This window comes from Pseudophryne corroboree, chromosome 9, assembly GCF_028390025.1.
Source record: "Pseudophryne corroboree isolate aPseCor3 chromosome 9, aPseCor3.hap2, whole genome shotgun sequence".
NCBI classification, from domain to species: domain Eukaryota; kingdom Metazoa; phylum Chordata; class Amphibia; order Anura; family Myobatrachidae; genus Pseudophryne; species Pseudophryne corroboree.
This window is the reverse complement of record NC_086452.1, coordinates 482,898,197-482,918,531: the sequence shown is the minus strand read 5'-3', so window position 1 is coordinate 482,918,531 and position 20,335 is coordinate 482,898,197. Positions and strand designations below refer to the sequence as shown.

Below are 20,335 nucleotides of genomic sequence, written 5' to 3'. Positions count from 1 at the left end.
AGGGGAGTGCAGGAGCAGAGCATTGTGTCCTACTGGAGAGGTCATGTTGGGAGGTATGACATAGGTATGAGCACTGGGTCAGTATTAGGGTATAGCACAGGTGATGGTAATAATACAGTAATAAGGAAGAGCAGGAGCAGAGCATTGTGTCCTCCTGGAGAGGGTCATGTTGGGAGGTATGACATAGGTATGAGCACTAGGTCAGTATTAGGGTACAGCACAGGTGATGGTAATCATACAGTAAGAGGGAAGAGCAGGAGTTGAGCATTGTGTCCCTCCTGGAGAGGTCATGTTGGGAGGTATGACATAGGTATGAGCACTGGGTCAGTATTAGGGTACAGCACAGGTGATGGTAATCATACAGTAAGAGGGAAGAGCAGGAGCAGAGCATTGTGTCCTCCTGGAGAGGTCATGTTGGGAGGTATGACATAGGTATGAGCACTGTGTCAGTATTAGGGTACAGCACAGGTGATGGTAATCATACAGTAAAAGGGGAGTGCAGGAGCAGAGCATTGTGTCCTACTGGAGAGGTCATGTTGGGAGGTATGACATAGGTATGAGCACTGGGTCAGTATTAGGGTACAGCACAGGTGATGGTAATAATACAGTAATAAGGAAGAGCAGGAGCAGAGCATTGTGTCCTCCTGGAGAGGTCATGTTGGGAGGTATGACATAGGTATGAGCACTGGGTCAGTATTAGGGTACAGCACAGGTGATGGTAATCATACAGTAAGAGGGAAGAGCAGGAGCAGAGCATTGTGTCCTCCTGGAGAGGTCATGTTGGGAGGTATGACATAGGTATGAGCACTGGGTCAGTATTAGGGTACAGCACAGGTGATGGGAATCATACAGTAAGAGGGAAGAGCAGGAGCAGAGCATTGTGTCCTCCTGAAGAGGGTCATGTTGGGAGGTATGACATAGGTATGAGCACTGGGTCAGTATTAGGGTACAGCACAGGTGATGGTAATTATACAGTAAGAAGGAAGAGCAGTAGCAGAGCATTGTGTCCTCCTGGAGAGGTCATGTTGGGAGGTATGACATAGGTATGAGCACTGGGTCAGTATTAGGGTACAGTACAGGTGATGGTAATCATACAGTAAGAGGGAAGAGCAGGAGCAGAGCATTGTGTCCCTCCTGGAGAGGTCATGTTGGGAGGTATGACATAGGTATGAGCACTGGGTCAGTATTAGGGTACAGCACAGGTGATGGTAATCATACAGTAAGAGGGAAGAGCAGGAGCAGAGCATTGTGTCCTCCTGGAGAGGTCATGTTGGGAGGTATGACATAGGTATGAGCACTGGGTCAGTATTAGGGTACAGCACAGGTGATGGTAATCATACAGTAAGAGGGAAGAACAGGAGCAGAGCATTGTGTCCTCCTGGAGAGGTCATGTTGGGAGGTATGACATAGGTATGAGCACTGGGTCAGTATTAGGGTACAGCACAGGTGATGGTAATCATACAGTAAGAGGGAAGAGCAGGAGCAGAGCATTGTGTCCTCCTGGAGAGGGTCATGTTGGGAGGTATGACATAGGTATGAGCACTGGGTCAGTATTAGGGTACAGCACAGGTGATGGTAATCATACAGTGAGAGGGAAGAGCAGGAGCAGAGCATTGTGTCCTCATGGAGAGGTCATGTTGGGAGGTATGACAAAGGTATGAGCACTGGGTCAGTATTAGGGTACAGCACAGATGAGGGTAATCATACAGTAAGAGGGAAGAGCAGGAGCAGAGCATTGTGTCCTCCTGGAGAGAGTCATGTTGGGAGGTATGACATAGTATGTAACCTAGTATTAGGTTAAATAATAGTGTAAATGCAAATATGATTTATAAACTAGGGTATATGAATGTATTAACTTGTATATATTATTTAGAAAGGAAGGAATATGTAATTTGTTGTTGTTGTGTTATGTAAAAAATAAAAGAATATTTAATTAATTAAAGAGAGGGAGGGCGCAATAAGCTAATGCTGTTGTCATTGTACTAGAGAGGTCCCCGTGCCGGTAAATAGGGCCGTGTGCAGAAAGAGGGGGGGCCGTGTGCAAAGGACGGAGACCTGCGCGTGCCGGTAATATAGAAAGACATAGAGTGAGAGGGGTCCACGAGCCGGTAAATAGTGCCGGGTGCAGAGAGGGAATCCGCGAGCAGGTAGTTTAAAGTGCCGGGTGCAGAGAGGGAGTCCGCGAGCGGGCAGATAAAGATATAAATAGGCGCTCCCGTTAGCATAGAGCAGACTGCTGTTCCCCTGGTCAGTGTGGGCACTTGGTCATCCAGAGCGCTGTATGCTGTAAACATACAAGCGGCAGTACTGGATACCGAGTAGCTGCACCAGCACCAGGCTTACCCGTTCCCGAAGGGGGGCGGTGGAGGAGGAGGTAGAGGTGCTGCTGGCAGACAGAGGAGAGCGGCCAGGAGGGCTCCGGGTGTGCCAGCGTGCGGCATTGCAGTGAAGGCAGCAGAAAGGAGCTGAGCGGTCTGGAGAGATGGCCAGAGAGGCTCCAGCTGAGCTGTTGTAAGCCCCGGGAGCGGAAGCCATAGCCGGGAGAGGACGCAGCTCCATAGTAACAGAAGGGAGCCAATTAGATGCGCAGCCTGCACCAGACACAAGGCAGTCCAGAAGCCTATCAGAGGACATCAGGGAGGAGTCGGGGGAGCACTCATCTGCAGCAGCTGCTATAAGGAGGTGTAAGTGACACAATTTATTTACTGCACCTTGCACCGTAGACAGAAATAACAATTGGCTATAGTGAATATTACCATTACAGTAAAGCCATTATAGAGGGAGAGAAGAACTTATTTACCTCCCATTTATATATGTTCAAGACTAGCCAATAGTCTCGGACAGCCTTATCAGCAGGTACTGGAGCCAGATCACACAGAATGTCATAATAGCTGCAGGGAGTTATTGCTAAAAAGGAAACAAAGCATATATACTGAAGTAAAGTGATTTTGGCAAGAGACTTTAACTAAAATATGGACAGAGAATAGTGACTAACTATTGCTGTATTCAGTCTACTCCGTTAAAATTGTATTCCCTCATATCCATGGAAGTAGAATATACAGTAAATTACTATAACTGTCTATAAGTAAACAGCCAGGAAGAAGACAAGTAAGGACTGTTACTTTAACCATTACAGCAATGGAGATCATAATAGTGTATGTTTATATACACACAGGAGATGAAACTGCCTATGTAGTTGAGTAAACATTAGGATATTAGAGAGAAAGACAAGAAAAGAACATTAAAACCACTAAAATTTATAGACGGAAATGAACAATAGGAGAGAGAGAGATATTAAAGCATATTCCAGAGATATTTAAGTCTATATATTTGAAGACTGTAAGCTACTGAAATATTGAGCTGGATGCAACAAACTGGATACTATTTATTGCTAGATGCCAGCACAGTAATTCATAAGACACAGAGGAGATACACTGTTTCTTCTATTTGTACACTCTGCTAAGTTGGCCAGTTGCAGAGTATTGGCAACAAAGTAAGGAAAGAGAGTTAACTTTAATGTAACCAACTATAAAGACTTTACTTTCATATAAAAGACTTTGTTATTACCCAAGGTTAGGGGATAAAAGAGACCTGAATTGAGAGACTGATATATATTAGAATCTAGAATTGCTAATATGCAAAGGTATTTATGGGCCCCAACTTGCGCATGTCTATAAAATTACAGAGTGCCCGGGTCACTCTATTTTTTTAGTAAGGTTATAACCAGATACTTTTTTGTGTATTGCATGCAAATGAATTGTATAGGAGTGTGGGGTAGCTAAAGAATATTATATTATACCTATTGTGTGTATTATATTGATATATGTGTAGGAATGGTTAATACGTTATTAAAAATATAATACTTACCACTTACTGTCTGTTGGACGTTGAATGAAGAGCTGAAAAGAAGAACAGGTACATGAGTTATTTTTGTGATTTACTTATATACATATATCTTTATAGATAAAATAATTATCACATTTACCTATTAGAGAGAAAAGCAGGCATCCCAGGCAGCCTGTTGTTAAAGCAATAGCTTGGGTGGAGGCACATTAGTAGATTGGGTAACCTTATCAGAGATAAAGGAGGGTTACATAGGTATGAACACTGGGTCAGTATTAGGGTACAGCACAGGTGATGGTAATCATACAGTGAGAGGGGAATGCAGGAGCAGAGCATTGTATCCCTCCTGGAGAGGTCATGTTGGGAGGTATGACATAGGTATGAGCACTGGGTCAGTATTAGGGTACAGCACAGGTGAGGGTAATCATACAGTAAGAGGGAAGAGCAGGAGCAGAGCATTGTGTCCTCCTGGAGAGGTCATGTTGGGAGGTATGATATAGGTATGAGCACTGGGTCAGTATTAGGGTACAGCACAGGTGAGGGTAATCATACAGTAAGAGGGAAGAGCAGGAGCAGAGCATTGTGTCCTCCTGGAGAGGTCATGTTGGGAGGTATGATATAGGTATGAGCACTGGGTCAGTATTAGGGTACAGCACAGGTGAGGGTAATCATACAGTAAGAGGGAAGAGCAGGAGCAGAGCATTGTGTCCTCCTGGAGAGAGTCATGTTGGGAGGTATGACATAGGTATGAACACTGGGTCAGTATTAGGGTACAGCACAGGTGATGGTAATCATACAGTAAGAGGGAAGAGCAGGAGCAGAGCATTGTGTCCTCCTGGAGAGAGTCATGTTGGGAGGTATGACATAGGTATGAACACTGGGTCAGTATTAGGGTACAGCACAGGTGATGGTAACCATACAGTAAGAGGGAAGTGCAGGAACAGAGCATAGTGTCCTCCTGGAGAGGGTCATGTTGGGAGGTATGACATAGGTATGAGCACTGGGTCAGTATTAGGGTACAGCACAGGTGATGGTAATCATACAGTATGAGGGAAGAGCAGGAGCAGAGCATTGTGTCCTCCTGGAGAGGTCATGTTGGGAGGTATGACATAGGTATGAGCACTGGGTCAGTATTAGGGTACAGCACAGGTGATGGTAATCATACAGTAAGAGGTAAGAGCAGGAGCAGAGCATTGTGACCTGGAGAGGTCATGTTGGGAGGTATGACATAGGTATGAGCACTGGGTCAGTATTAGGGTACAGCACAGGTGATGGTAATCATACAGTAAGAGGTAAGAGCAGGAGCAGAGCATTGTGTCCTCCTGGAGAGGTCATGTTGGGAGGTATGACATAGGTATGAGCACTGGGTCAGTATTAGGGTACAGCACAGGTGATGGTAATCATACAGTAAGAGGGAAGAGCAGGAGCAGAGCATTGTGTCCTCCTGGAGAGGTCATGTTGGGAGGTATGACATAGGTATGAGCACTGGGTCAGTATTAGGGTACAGCACAGGTGATGGTAATCATACAGTAAGAGGGAAGAGCAGGAGCAGAGCATTGTGTCCTCCTGGAGAGGTCATGTTGGGAGGTATGACATAGGTATGAGCACTGGGTCAGTATTAGGTTACAGCACAGGTGATGGTAATCATACAGTAAGAGGGAAGAGCAGGAGCAGAGCATTGTGTCCTCCTGGAGAGGTCATGTTGGGAGGTATGACATAGGTATGAGCACTGGGTCAGTATTAGGGTACAGCACAGGTGATGGTAATCATACAGTAAGAGGGAAGTGCAGGAGCAGAGCATTGTGTCCGCCTGGAGAGGTTATGTTGGGAGGTATGACATAGGTATGAGCACTGGGTCAGTATTAGGGTACAGCACAGGTGATGGTAATCATACAGTAAGAGGGAAGAGCAGGAGCAGAGCATTGTGTCCTCCTGGAGAGGTCATGTTGGGAGGTATGACATAGGTATGAGCACTGGGTCAGTATTAGGGTTACAGCACAAGTGATGGTAATCATACAGTAAGAGGGAAGTGCAGGAGCAGAGCATTGTGTCCTCCTGGAGAGGTCATGTTGGGAGGTATGACATAGGTATGAGCACTGGGTCAGGGTACAGCACAGGTGATGGTAATCATACAGTAAGAGGGAAGAGCAGGAGCAGAGCATTGTGTCCTCCTGGAGAGGTCATGTTGGGAGGTATGACATAGGTATGAGCACTGGGTCAGTATTAGGGTTACAGCACAAGTGATGGTAATCATACAGTAAGAGGGAAGTGCAGGAGCAGAGCATTGTGTCCTCCTGGAGAGGTCATGTTGGGAGGTATGACATAGGTATGAGCACTGGGTCAGTATTAGGGTACAGCACAGGTGATGGTAATCATACAGTAAGAGGGAAGAGCAGGAGCAGAGCATTGTGTCCTCCTGGAGAGGTCATGTTGGGAGGTATGACATAGGTATGAGCACTGGGTCAGTATTAGGGTACAGCACAGGTGATGGTAATCATACAGTAAGGTAAGAGCAGGAGCAGAGCATTGTGTCCTCCTGGAGAGGTCATGTTGGGAGGTATGACATACGTATAAGCACTGGGTCAGTATTAGGTTACAGCACAGATGAGGGTAATCGTACAGTAAGAGGGAAGAGCAGGAGCAGAGCATTGTGTCCTCCTGGAGAGGTCATGTTGGGAGGTATGACATAGGTATGATCACTGGGTCAGTATTAGGGTACAGCACAGGTGATGGTAATCATACAGTAAGAGGAAAGAGCAGGAGCAGAGCATTGTGTCCTCCTGGAGAGGTCATGTTGGGAGGTATGACATAGGTATGAGCACTGTGTCAGTATTAGGGTACAGCACTGGTGATGGTAATCATACAGTAAGAGGAAAGAGCAGGAGCAGAGCATTGTGTCCTCCTGGAGAGGTCATGTTGGGATGTATGACAGAGGTATGAGCACTGGGTCAGTATTAGGGTACAGCACAGGTGATGGTAATCATACAGTACGAGGGAAAAGCAGGAGCAGAGCATTGTGTCCTCCTGGAGAGGTCATGTTCGGAGGTATGACATAGGTATGAGCACTGGGTCAGTATTAGGGTACAGCACAGGTGATGGTAATCATACAGTAAGAGGGAAGAGCAGGAGCAGAGCATTGTGTCCTCCTGGAGAGGTCATGTTGGAGGTATGACATAGGTATGAGCACTGGGTCAGTATTAGGGTACAGCACAGGTGATGGTAATCATACAGTAAAAGGGGAGTGCAGGAGCAGAGCATTGTGTTCTCCTGGAGAGGTCATGTTGGGAGGTATGACATAGGTATGAGCACTGGGTCAGTATTAGGGTACAGCACAGGTGATGGTAATTATACCCATTATACAGTAAGAGGGAAGAGCAGGAGCAGATCATTGTGTCCTCCTGGAGAGGGTCATGTTGGGAGGTATGACATAGGTATGAGCACTGGGTCAGTATTAGGGTACAGCACAGGTGATGGTAATCATACAGTAAGAGGGAAGAACAGGAGCAGAGCATTGTGTCCTCCTGGAGAGGGTCATGTTGGGATGTATGACAGAGGTATGAGCACTGGGTCAGTATTAGGGTACAGCACAGGTGATGGTAATCATACAGTAAGAGGGAAGAGCAGGAGCAGAGCATTGTGTCCTCCTGGAGAGGTCATTTTGGGAGGTGTGACATAGGTATGAGCACTGTGTCAGTATTAGGGTACAGCACAGGTGATGGTAATCATACAGTAAAAGGGGAGTGCAGGAGCAGAGCATTGTGTCCTACTGGAGAGGTCATGTTGGGAGGTATGACATAGGTATGAGCACTGGGTCAGTATTAGGGTATAGCACAGGTGATGGTAATAATACAGTAATAAGGAAGAGCAGGAGCAGAGCATTGTGTCCTCCTGGAGAGGGTCATGTTGGGAGGTATGACATAGGTATGAACACTGGGTCAGTATTAGGGTACAGCACAGGTGATGGTAATCATACAGTAAGAGGGAAGAGTAGGAGCAGAGCATTGTGTTCTCCTGGAGAGGGTCATGTTGGGTGATATGACATAGGTATGAGCACTAGGTCAGTATTAGGGTACAGCACAGGTGATGGTAATCATACAGTAAGAGGGAAGAGCAGGAGCAGAGCATTGTGTCCTCCTGGAGAGGTCATGTTGGGAGGTATGACATAGGTATGAGCACTGGGTCAGTATTAGGGTACAGCACAGGTGATGGTAATCATACAGTAAGAGGGAAGAGCAGGAGCAGAGCATTGTGTCCTCCTGGAGAGGTCATGTTGGGAGGTATGACATAGCTATGAGCACTGGGTCAGTATTAGGGTACAGCACAGGTGATGGTAATCATACAGTAATAGGAAAGAGCAGGAGCAGAGCATTGTGTCCTCCTGGAGAAGGTCATGTTGGGAGGTATGACATAGGTATGAGCACTGGGTTAGTATTAGGGTACAGCACAGGTGATGGTAATCATACAGTAAGAGGGAAGTGCAGGTGCAGAGCATTGTGTCCTCCTGGAGAGGTCATGTTGGGAGGTATGACATAGGTATGAGCACTGGGTCAGTATTAGGGTACAGCACAGGTGATGGTAATCATACAGAAAGTTGAGAGCAGGAGCAGAGCATTGTGTCCTCCTGGAGAAGGTCATGTTGGGAGGTATGACATAGCTATGAGCACTGGGTCAGTATTAGGATACAGCACAGGTGATGGTAATCATACAGTAATAGGAAAGAGCAGGAGCAGAGCATTGTGTCCTCCTGGAGAGGTCATGTTGGGAGGTATGACATAGCTATGAGCACTGGGTCAGTATTAGGGTACAGCACAGGTGATGGTAATCATACAGTAATAGGAAAGAGCAGGAGCAGAGCATTGTGTCCTCCTGGAGAAGGTCATGTTGGGAGGTATGACATAGGTATGAGCACTGGGTCAGTATTAGGGTACAGCACAGGTGATGGTAATCATACAGTAAGAGGGAAGTGCAGGTGCAGAGCATTGTGTCCTCCTGGAGAGGTCATGTTGGGAGGTATGACATAGGTATGAGCCCTGGGTCAGTATTAGGGTACAGCACAGGTGATGGTAATCATACAGTAAGAGGGAAGAGCAGGAGCAGAGCATTGTGTCCTCCTGGAGAGGTCATGTTGGGAGGTATGACATAGGTATGAGCACTGGGTCAGTATTAGGGTACAGCACAGGTGATGGTAATCATACAGTAAGGTAAGAGCAGGAGCAGAGCATTGTGTCCCTCCTGGAGAGGTCATGTTGGGATGTATGACAGAGGTATGAGCACTGGGTCAGTATTAGGGTACAGCACAGGTGATGGTAATCATACAGTACGAGGGAAAAGCAGGAGCAGAGCATTGTGTCCTCCTGGAGAGGTCATGTTCGGAGGTATGACATAGGTATGAGCACTGGGTCAGTATTAGGGTACAGCACAGGTGATGGTAATCATACAGTAAGAGGGAAGAGCAGGAGCAGAGCATTGTGTCCTCCTGGAGAGGTCATTTTGGGAGGTGTGACATAGGTATGAGCACTGTGTCAGTATTAGGGTACAGCACAGGTGATGGTAATTATACAGTAAGAGGGAAGAGCAGGAGCAGAGCATTGTGTCCTCCTGGAGAGGTCATGTTGGGAGGTATGACATAGGTATGAGCACTGGGTCAGTATTAGGGTACAGCACAGGTGATGGTAATCATACAGTAAGAGGGAAGAGCAGGAGGAGAGCATTGTGTCCTCCTGGAGAGGTCATGTTGGGAGGTATGACATAGGTATGAGCACTGGGTCAGTATTAGGGTAGAGCACAGGTGATGGTAATCATACAGTAAGAAGGAAGTGCAGGAGCAGAGCATTGTGTCCCTCCTGGAGAGGTCATGTTGGGAGGTATGACATAGGTATGAGCACTGGGTCAGTATTAGGGTACAGCACAGGTGATGGTAATCATACAGTAAGGTAAGAGCAGGAGCAGAGCATTGTGTCCCTCCTGGAGAGGTCATGTTGGGAGGTATGACATAGGTATGAGCACTGGGTCAGTATTAGGGTACAGCACAGGTGATGGTAATCATACAGTAAGAAGGAAGTGCAGGAGCAAAGCATTGTGTCCCTCCTGGAGAGGTCATGTTGGGAGGTATGACATAGGTATGAGCACTGGGTCAGTATTAGGGTACAGCACAGGTGATGGTAATCATACAGTAAGGTAAGAGCAGGAGCAGAGCATTGTGTCCCTCCTGGAGAGGTCATGTTGGGAGGTATGACATAGGTATGAGCACTGGGTCAGTATTAGGGTACAGCACAGGTGAAGGCAATTATACATTGAGAGGGAAGAGCAGGAGCAGAGCATTGTATCCCTCCTGAAGAGGTCATGTTGGGAGGTATGACATAGGTATGAGCACTGGTATAGTATTAGGTTACAGCACAGGTGATGGTAATTATACAGTAAGAGAGAAGAGCAGGAGCAGAGCATTGTGTCCTCCTGGAGAGGTCATGTTGGGAGGTATGACATAGGTATGAGCACTGGTATAGTATTAGGTTACAGCACAGGTGATGGTAATTATACAGTAAGAGGGAAGAACAGGAGCAGAGCATTGTGTCCTCCTGGAGAGGTCATGTTGGGAGGTATGATATAGGTATGAGCACTGGGTCAGTATTAGGGTACAGCACAGGTGATGGTAATCATACAGTAAGAGGGAAGAGCAGGAGCAGAGCATTATGTCCTTCTGGAGAGGGTCATGTTGGGAGGTATGACATAGGTATGAGCACTGGGTCAGTATTAGGGTACAGCACAGGTGATGGTAATCATACAGTAAGGTAAGAGCAGGAGCAGAGCATTGTGTCCCTCCTGGAGAGGTCATGTTGGGAGGTATGACATAGGTATGAGCACTGGGTCAGTATTAGGGTACAGCACAGGTGATGGTAATCATACAGTAAGAAGGAAGTGCAGGAGCAAAGCATTGTGTCCCTCCTGGAGAGGTCATGTTGGGAGGTATGACATAGGTATGAGCACTGGGTCAGTATTAGGGTACAGCACAGGTGATGGTAATCATACAGTAAGGTAAGAGCAGGAGCAGAGCATTGTGTCCCTCCTGGAGAGGTCATGTTGGGAGGTATGACATAGGTATGAGCACTGGGTCAGTATTAGGGTACAGCACAGGTGAAGGCAATTATACATTGAGAGGGAAGAGCAGGAGCAGAGCATTGTATCCCTCCTGAAGAGGTCATGTTGGGAGGTATGACATAGGTATGAGCACTGGTATAGTATTAGGTTACAGCACAGGTGATGGTAATTATACAGTAAGAGAGAAGAGCAGGAGCAGAGCATTGTGTCCTCCTGGAGAGGTCATGTTGGGAGGTATGACATAGGTATGAGCACTGGTATAGTATTAGGTTACAGCACAGGTGATGGTAATTATACAGTAAGAGGGAAGAACAGGAGCAGAGCATTGTGTCCTCCTGGAGAGGTCATGTTGGGAGGTATGATATAGGTATGAGCACTGGGTCAGTATTAGGGTACAGCACAGGTGATGGTAATCATACAGTAAGAGGGAAGAGCAGGAGCAGAGCATTATGTCCTTCTGGAGAGGGTCATGTTGGGAGGTATGACATAGGTATGAGCACTGGGTCAGTATTAGGGTACAGCACAGGTGATGGTAATCATACAGTAAGGTAAGAGCAGGAGCAGAGCATTGTGTCCCTCCTGGAGAGGTCATGTTGGGAGGTATGACATAGGTATGAGCACTGGGTCAGTATTAGGGTACAGCACAGGTGATGGTAATCCTACAGTAAGAGGGAAGAGCAGGAGCAGAGCATTGTGTCCTCCTGGAGAGGTCATGTTGGGAGGTATGACATAGGTATGAGCACTGGGTCAGTATTAGGGTACAGCACAGGTGATGGTAATCATACAGTAAGAAGGAAGTGCAGGAGCAGAGCATTGTGTCCTCCTGGAGATGTCATGTTGGGAGGTATGACATAGGTATGAGCACTGGGTCAGTATTAGGGTACAGCACAGGTGATGGTAATCATACAGTAAGAGGGAAGAGCAGGAGCAGAGCATTGTGTCCTCCTGGAGAGGTCATGTTGGGAGGTATGACATAGGTATGAGCACTGGGTCAGTATTAGGGTACAGCACAGGTGAAGGCAATTATACATTGAGAGGGAAGAGCAGGAGCAGAGCATTGTGTCCTCCTGGAGAGGGTCATGTTGGGAGGTATGATATAGGTATGAGCACTGGGTCAGTATTAGGGTACAGCACAGGTGATGGTAACCATACAGTAAGAGGGAAGTGCAGGAGCAGAGCATTGTGTCCTCCTGGAGAGGTCATGTTGGGAGGTATGACATAGGTATGAGCACTGGGTCAGTATTGGGGTACAGCACAGGTGATGGTAATCATACAGTAAGAGGGAAGAGCAGGAGCAGAGCATTGTGTCCTCCTGGAGAGGTCATGTTGGGAGGTATGACATAGGTATGAGCACTGGGTCAGTATTAGGGTACAGCACAGGTGATGGTAATCATACAGTAAGAGGGAAGAGCAGGAGCAGAGCATTGTGTCCTCCTGGAGAGGTCATGTTGGGAGGTATGACATAGGTATGAGCACTGGGTCAGTATTAGGGTACAGCACAGGTGAAGGCAATTATACATTGAGAGGGAAGAGCAGGAGCAGAGCATTGTATCCCTCCTGGAGAGGTCATGTTGGGAGGTATGACATAGGTATGAGCACTGGGTCAGTATTAGGGTACAGCACAGGTGATGGTAATCATACAGTAAGAGAAAAGTGCAGGAGCAGAGCATTGTGTCTCTCCTGGAGAGGTCATGTTGGGAGGTATGATATAGGTATGAGCACTGGGTCAGTATTAGGGTACAGCACAGGTGAGGGTAATCATACAGTAAGAGGGAAGAACAGGAGCAGAGCATTGTGTCCTCCTGGAGAGGTCATGTTGGGAGGTATGATATAGGTATGAGCACTGGGTCAGTATTAGGGTACAGCACAGGTGATGGTAATCATACAGTAAGAGGGAAGAGCAGGAGCAGAGCATTATGTCCTTCTGGAGAGGGTCATGTTGGGAGGTATGACATAGGTATGAGCACTGGGTCAGTATTAGGGTACAGCACAGGTGATGGTAATAATACAGTAAGAGGGTAGTACAGGAGCAGAGCATTGTGTCCTCCTGGAGAGGTCATGTTGGGAGGTATGACATAGGTATGAGCACTGGGTCAGTATTAGGGTACAGCACAGGTGATGGTAATCATACAGTAAGGTAAGAGCAGGAGCAGAGCATTGTGTCCCTCCTGGAGAGGTCATGTTGGGAGGTATGACATAGGTATGAGCACTGGGTCAGTATTAGGGTACAGCACAGGTGATGGTAATCATACAGTAAGAAGGAAGTGCAGGAGCAGAGCATTGTGTCCTCCTGGAGATGTCATGTTGGGAGGTATGACATAGGTATGAGCACTGGGTCAGTATTAGGGTACAGCACAGGTGATGGTAATCATACAGTAAGAGGGAAGAGCAGGAGCAGAGCATTGTGTCCTCCTGGAGAGGGTCATGTTGGGAGGTATGATATAGGTATGAGCACTGGGTCAGTATTAGGGTACAGCACAGGTGATGGTAATCATACAGTAAGAAGGAAGTGCAGGAGCAGAGCATTGTGTCCTCCTGGAGATGTCATGTTGGGAGGTATGACATAGGTATGAGCACTGGGTCAGTATTAGGGTACAGCACAGGTGAAGGCAATTATACATTGAGAGGGAAGAGCAGGAGCAGAGCATTGTGTCCTCCTGGAGAGGGTCATGTTGGGAGGTATGATATAGGTATGAGCACTGGGTCAGTATTAGGGTACAGCACAGGTGATGGTAATCATACAGTAGGAGGGAAGTGCAGGAGCAGAGCATTGTGTCCTCCTGCAGAGGTCATGTTGGGAGGTATGACATAGGTATGAGCACTGGGTCAGTATTAGGGTACAGCACAGGTGATGGTAACCATACAGTAAGAGGGAAGTGCAGGAGCAGAGCATTGTGTCCTCCTGGAGAGGTCATGTTGGGAGGTATGACATAGGTATGAGCACTGGGTCAGTATTAGGGTACAGCACAGGTGAAGGCAATTATACATTGAGAGGGAAGAGCAGGAGCAGAGCATTGTATCCCTCCTGGAGAGGTCATGTTGGGAGGTATGACATAGGTATGAGCACTGGGTCAGTATTAGGGTACAGTACAGGTGATGGTAATCATACAGTAAGAGAAAAGTGCAGGAGCACAGCATTGTGTCTCTCCTGGAGAGGTCATGTTGGGAGGTATGATATAGGTATGAGCACTGGGTCAGTATTAGGGTACAGCACAGGTGAGGGTAATCATACAGTAAGAGGGAAGAACAGGAGCAGAGCATTGTGTCCTCCTGGAGAGGTCATGTTGGGAGGTATGATATAGGTATGAGCACTGGGTCAGTATTAGGGTACAGCACAGGTGATGGTAATCATACAGTAAGAGAAAAGTGCAGGAGCAGAGCATTGTGTCCTCCTGGAGAGGGTCATGTTGGGAGGTATGACATAGGTATGAGCACTGGGTCAGTATTAGGGTACAGCACAGGTGATGGCAATCATACAGTAAGAGGGAAGTGCAGGGGCAGAGCATTGTGTCCTCCTGGAGAGGTCATGTTGGGAGGTATGACATAGGTATGAGCACTGGGTCAGTATTAGGATACAGCACAGGTGATGGTAATCATACAGTAAGAGGGAAGAACAGGAGCAGAGCATTATGTCCTTCTGGAGAGGGTCATGTTGGGAGCTATGACATAGGTATGAGCACTGGGTCAGTATTAGGGTACAGCACAGGTGATGGTAATCATACAGTAAGAGAAAAGTGCAGGAGCAGAGCATTGTGTCCTCCTGGAGAGGTCATGTTGGGAGGTATGACATAGGTATGAGCACTGGGTCAGTATTAGGGTACAGCACAGGTGATGGTAATCATACAGTAAGAGAAAAGTGCAGGAGCAGAGCATTGTGTCCTCCTGGAGAGGGTCATGTTGGGAGGTATGACATAGGTATGAGCACTGGGTCAGTATTAGGGTACAGCACAGGTGATGGTAATCATACAGTAAGAGAAAAGTGCAGGAGCAGAGCATTGTGTCCTCCTGGAGAGGGTCATGTTGGGAGGTATGACATAGGTATGAGCACTGGGTCAGTATTAGGGTACAGCACAGGTGATGGCAATCATACAGTAAGAGGGAAGTGCAGGGGCAGAGCATTGTGTCCTCCTGGAGAGGTCATGTTGGGAGGTATGACATAGGTATGAGCACTGGGTCAGTATTAGGATACAGCACAGGTGATGGTAATCATACAGTAAGAGGGAAGAACAGGAGCAGAGCATTATGTCCTTCTGGAGAGGGTCATGTTGGGAGCTATGACATAGGTATGAGCACTGGGTCAGTATTAGGGTACAGCACAGGTGATGGTAATCATACAGTAAGAGAAAAGTGCAGGAGCAGAGCATTGTGTCCTCCTGGAGAGGTCATGTTGGGAGGTATGACATAGGTATGAGCACTGGGTCAGTATTAGGGTACAGCACAGGTGATGGTAATCATACAGTAAGAGAAAAGTGCAGGAGCAGAGCATTGTGTCCTCCTGGAGAGGTTATGTTGGGAGGTATGACATAGGTATGAGCACTGGGTCAGTATTAGGGTACAGCACAGGTGATGGTAATCATACAGTAAGAGGGAAGAGCAGGAGCAGAGCATTGTGTCCTCCTGGAGAGGTCATGTTGGGTGGTATGACATAGGTATGAGCACTGGGTCAGTATTAGGGTACAGCACAGGTGATGGCAATTATACATTGAGAGGGAAGAGCAGGAGCAGAGCATTGTGTCCTCCTGGAGAGGTCATGTTGGAGGTATGACATAGGTATGAGCACTGGGTCAGTATTAGGGTACAGCACAGGTGATGGTAATCATACAGTAAGAGGGAAGAGCAGGAGCAGAGCATTGTATCCCTCCTGGAGAGGGTCATGTTGGGAGGTATGACATAGGTATGAGCACTGGGTCAGTATTAGGGTACAGCACAGGTGATGGTAATCATACAGTAAGAGAAAAGAGCAGGAGCAGAGCATTGTGTCCCTCCTGGAGAGGTCATGTTGGGAGGTATGACATAGGTATGAGCACTGGGTCAGTATTAGGGTACAGCACAGGTGATGGTAATAATATAGTAAGAGGGAAGAGCAGGAGCAGAGCATTGTGTCCTGGAGAGGTCATGTTGGGAGGTATGACATAGGTATGAGCACTGGGTCAGTATTGGGGTACAGCACAGGTGATGGTAACCATACAGTAAGAGGGAAGTGCAGGAGCAGAGCATTGTGTCCTCCTGGAGAGGTCATGTTGGGAGGTATGACATAGGTATGAGCACTGGGTCAGTATTAGGGTACAGCACAGGTGATGGTAATCATACAGTAAGAGGGAAGAGCAGGAGCAGAGCATTGTGTCCTCCTGGAGAGGGTCATGTTGGGAGGTATGACATAGGTATGAGCACTGGGTCAGTATTAGGGTACAGCACAGGTGATGGTAATCATACAGTAAGAGGGAAGAGCAGGAGCAGAGCATTGTGTCCTCCTGGAGAGGTCATGCTGGGAGGTATGACATAGGTATGAGCACTGGGTCAGTATTAGGGTACAGTACAGGTGATGGTAATCATACAGTAAGAGGGAAGAGCAGGAGCAGAGCACTGTGTCCCTCCTGAAGAGGTCATGTTGGGAGGTATGACATAGGTATGAGCACTGGGTCAGTATTAGGGTACAGCACAGGTGATGGTAATCATACAGTAATAGGAAAGAGCAGGAGCAAAGCATTGTGTCCTCCTGGACAGGTCATGTTGGGAGGTATGACATAGGTATGATCACTGGGTCAGTATTAGGGTACAGCACAGGTGATGGTAATCATACAGTAAGAGGGAAGAGCAGAAGCAGAGCATTGTGTCCTCCTGGAGAGGTCATGTTGGGAGGTATGACATAGGTATGATCACTGGGTCAGTATTAGGGTACAGCACAGGTGATGGTAATCATACAGTAAGAGGGAATAGCAGGAGCAGAGCATTGTGTCCTCCTGGAGAGGTTATGTTGGGAGGTATGACATAGGTATGAGCACTGGGTCAGTATTAGGGTACAGCACAGGTGATGGTAATCATACAGTATGAAGGAAGAGCAGGAGCAGAGCATTGTGTCCTCCTGGAGAGGTCATGTTGGGAGGTATGACATAGGTATGAGCACTGGGTCAGTATTAGGGTACAGCACAGGTGATGGTAATCATACAGTAAGAGGGAAGAGCAGGAGCAGAGCATTGTGTCCTCCTGGAGAGGGTCATGTTGGGAGGTATGACATAGGTATGAGCACTGGGTCAGTATTAGGGTACAGCACAGGTGATGGTAATCATACAGTAAGAGGGAAGAGCAGGAGCAGAGCATTGTGTCCTCCTGGAGAGGTCATGTTGGGAGGTATGACATAGGTATGAGCACTGGGTCAGTATTAGGGTACAGTACAGGTGATGGTAATCATACAGTAAGAGGGAAGAGCAGGAGCAGAGCATTGTGTCCCTCCTGAAGAGGTCATGTTGGGAGGTATGACATAGGTATGAGCACTGGGTCAGTATTAGGGTACAGCACAGGTGATGGTAATCATACAGTATGAAGGAAGAGCAGGAGCAGAGCATTGTGTCCTCCTGGAGAGGTCATGTTGGGAGGTATGACATAGGTATGATCACTGGGTCAGTATTAGGGTACAGCACAGGTGATGGTAATCATACAGTAAGAGGGAAGAGCAGGAGCAGAGCATTGTGTCCTCCTGGAGAGGTCATGTTGGGAGGTATGATATAGGTATGAGCACTGGGTCAGTATTAGGGTACAGCACAGGTGATGGTAATCATACAGTAAGAGGGAAGTGCAGTAGCAGAGCATTGTGTCCTCCTGGAGAGGGTCATGTTGGGAGGTATGACATAGGTATGAGCACTGGGTCAGTATTAGGGTACAGCACAGGTGATGGTAATCATACAGTAAGAGGGAAGAGCAGGAGCAGAGCATTGTGTCCTCCTGGAGAGGGTCATGTTGGGAGGTATGATATAGGTATGAGCACTGGGTCAGTATTAGGGTACAGCACATGTAATGGTAATTATACAGTAAGAGGGAAGAGCAGGAGCAGAGCATTGTGTCCTCCTGGAGAGGGTCATGTTGGGAGGTATGACATAGATATGAGCACTGGGTCAGTAATAGGATACAGCACAGGTGATGGTAATCATACAGTAAGAGGGAAGAGCAGGAGCAGAGCATTGTGTCCTCCTGGAGAGGTCATGTTGGAGGTATGACATAGGTATGAGCACTGGGTCAGTATTAGGGTACAGCACAGGTGATGGTAATCATACAGTAAGAGGGAAGAGCAGGAGCAGAGCATTGTGTCCTCCTGGAGAGGTCATGTTGGGAGGTATGACATAGGTATGAGCACTGGGTCAGTATTAGGGTACAGCACAGGTGATGGTAATCATACAGCAAGAGGTAATAGCAGGAGCAGAGCATTGTGTCCTCCTGGAGAGGTCACGTTGGGAGGTATGACATAGGTATGAGCACTGGGTCAGTATTAGGGTACAGCACAGGTGATGGTAATCATACAGTAAAAGGGAAGAGCAGGAGCAGAGCATTGTGTCCTCCTGGAGAGGTCATGTTGGGAGGTATGACATAGGTATGAGCACTTGGTCAGTATTAGGGTACAGCACAGGTGATGGTAATAATATAGTAAGAGGGAAGAGCAGGAGCAGAGCATTGTGTCCTGGAGAGGTCATGTTGGGAGGTATGACATAGGTATGAGCACTGGGTCAGTATTAGGGTACAGCACAAGTGATGGTAATTATACAGTAAGAGGGAAGAGCAGGAGCAGAGCATTGTGTCCTCCTGGAGAGGTCATGTTGGGAGGTATGACATAGGTATGAGCACTGGGTCAGTATTAGGGTACAGCACAGGTGATGGTAATCATACAGTTAGAGGGAAGAGCAGGAGCAGAGCATTGTGTCCTCCTGGAGAGGGTCATGTTGGGAGGTATGACATAGGTATGAGCACTTGGTCAGTATTAGGGTACAGCACAGGTGATGGTAATCATACAGTAAGAGGGAAGAGCAGGAGCAGAGCATTGTGTTCTCCTGGAGAGGTCATGTTGGGAGGTATGACATAGGTATGAGCACTGGGTCAGTATTAGGGTACAGCACAGGTGATGGTAATCATACAGTAAGAGGGAAGAGCAGGAGCAGAGCATTGTGTCCTCCTGGAGAGGTCATGTTGGGAGGTATGACATAGGTATGAGCACTGGGTGAGTATTAGGGTACAGCACAAGTGATGGTAATTATACAGTAAGAGGGAAGAGCAGGAGCAGAGCATTGTGTCCTCCTGGAGAGGTCATGTTGGGAGGTATGACATAGGTATGAGCACTTGGTCAGTATTAGGGTACAGCACAGGTGATGGTAATCATACAGTAAGAGGGAAGAGCAGGAGCAGAGCATTGTGTCCTCCTGGAGAGGTCCTGTTGGGAGATATGACATAGGTATGAGCACTGGGTCAGTATTAGGGTACAGCACAGGTGATGGTAATCATACAGTAAGAGGGAAGAGCAGAAGCAGAGCATTGTGTCCTCCTGGAGAGGTCATGTTGGGAGGTATGACATAGGTGTGAGCGCTGGGTCAGTATTAGGGTACAGCACAGGTGATGGTAATCATACAGTAAGAGGGAAGTGCACGTGCAGAGCATTGTGTCCTCCTGGAGAGGTCATGTTGGGAGGTATGACATAGGTATGAGCACTGGGTCAGTATTAGGGTACAGCACAGGTGATGGTAATCATACAGTAAGAGGGAAGAGCAGGAGCAGAGCATTGTGTCCTCCTGGACAGGTCATGTTGGAAGGTATGACATAGCTAAGAGCACTGGGTCAGTATTAGGGTACAGCACAGGTGATGGTAATCATACAGTAAGAGGGAAGAGCAGGAGCAGAGCATTGTGTCCTCCTGGAGAGATCATGTTGGGAGGTATGATATAGGTATGAGCACTGGGTCAGTATTAGGTTACAGCACAGGTGATGGTAATCATACAGTAAGAGGGAAGAGCAGGAGCAGAGCATTGTGTCCTCCTGGAGAGGTCATGTTGGAGGTATGACATAGGTATGAGCACTGGGTCAGTATTAGGGTACAGCACAGGTGATGGTAATCATACAGTAAGAGGGAAGAGCAGGAGCAGAGCATTGTGTCCTCCTGGAGAGGTCATGTTGGGAGGTATGACATAGGTATGAGCACTGGGTCAGTATTAGGGTACAGCACAGGTGATGGTAATCATACAGTAAGAGGGAAGAGCAGGAGCAGAGCATTGTGTCCTCCTGGACAGGTCATGTTGGAAGGTATGACATAGCTAAGAGCACTGGGTCAGTATTAGGGTACAGCACAGGTGATGGTAATCATACAGTAAGAGGGAAGAGCAGGAGCAGAGCATTGTGTCCTCCTGGAGAGATCATGTTGGGA

The 20,335-nt window shown here is 47.5% G+C and overlaps 1 protein-coding gene and 1 long non-coding RNA gene across 5 annotated transcripts in view; one reads left to right on the top strand and one right to left on the bottom strand.

The window, feature by feature from the left end:
• The window catches only part of SH3BP1 (SH3 domain binding protein 1), a 799,734-nt gene that overhangs the window by 598,198 nt on the left and 181,201 nt on the right, over positions 1 to 20,335 (top strand). The window lies entirely within an intron of this gene.
• Positions 1,903 to 3,914, bottom strand: LOC134957181 (uncharacterized). Its single transcript, XR_010186518.1, has 3 exons — positions 3,868 to 3,914; positions 2,801 to 2,907; positions 1,903 to 2,672 (listed from the first exon to the last, which is right to left on the bottom strand). It is a non-coding gene; the product is annotated as an uncharacterized LOC134957181 (long non-coding RNA).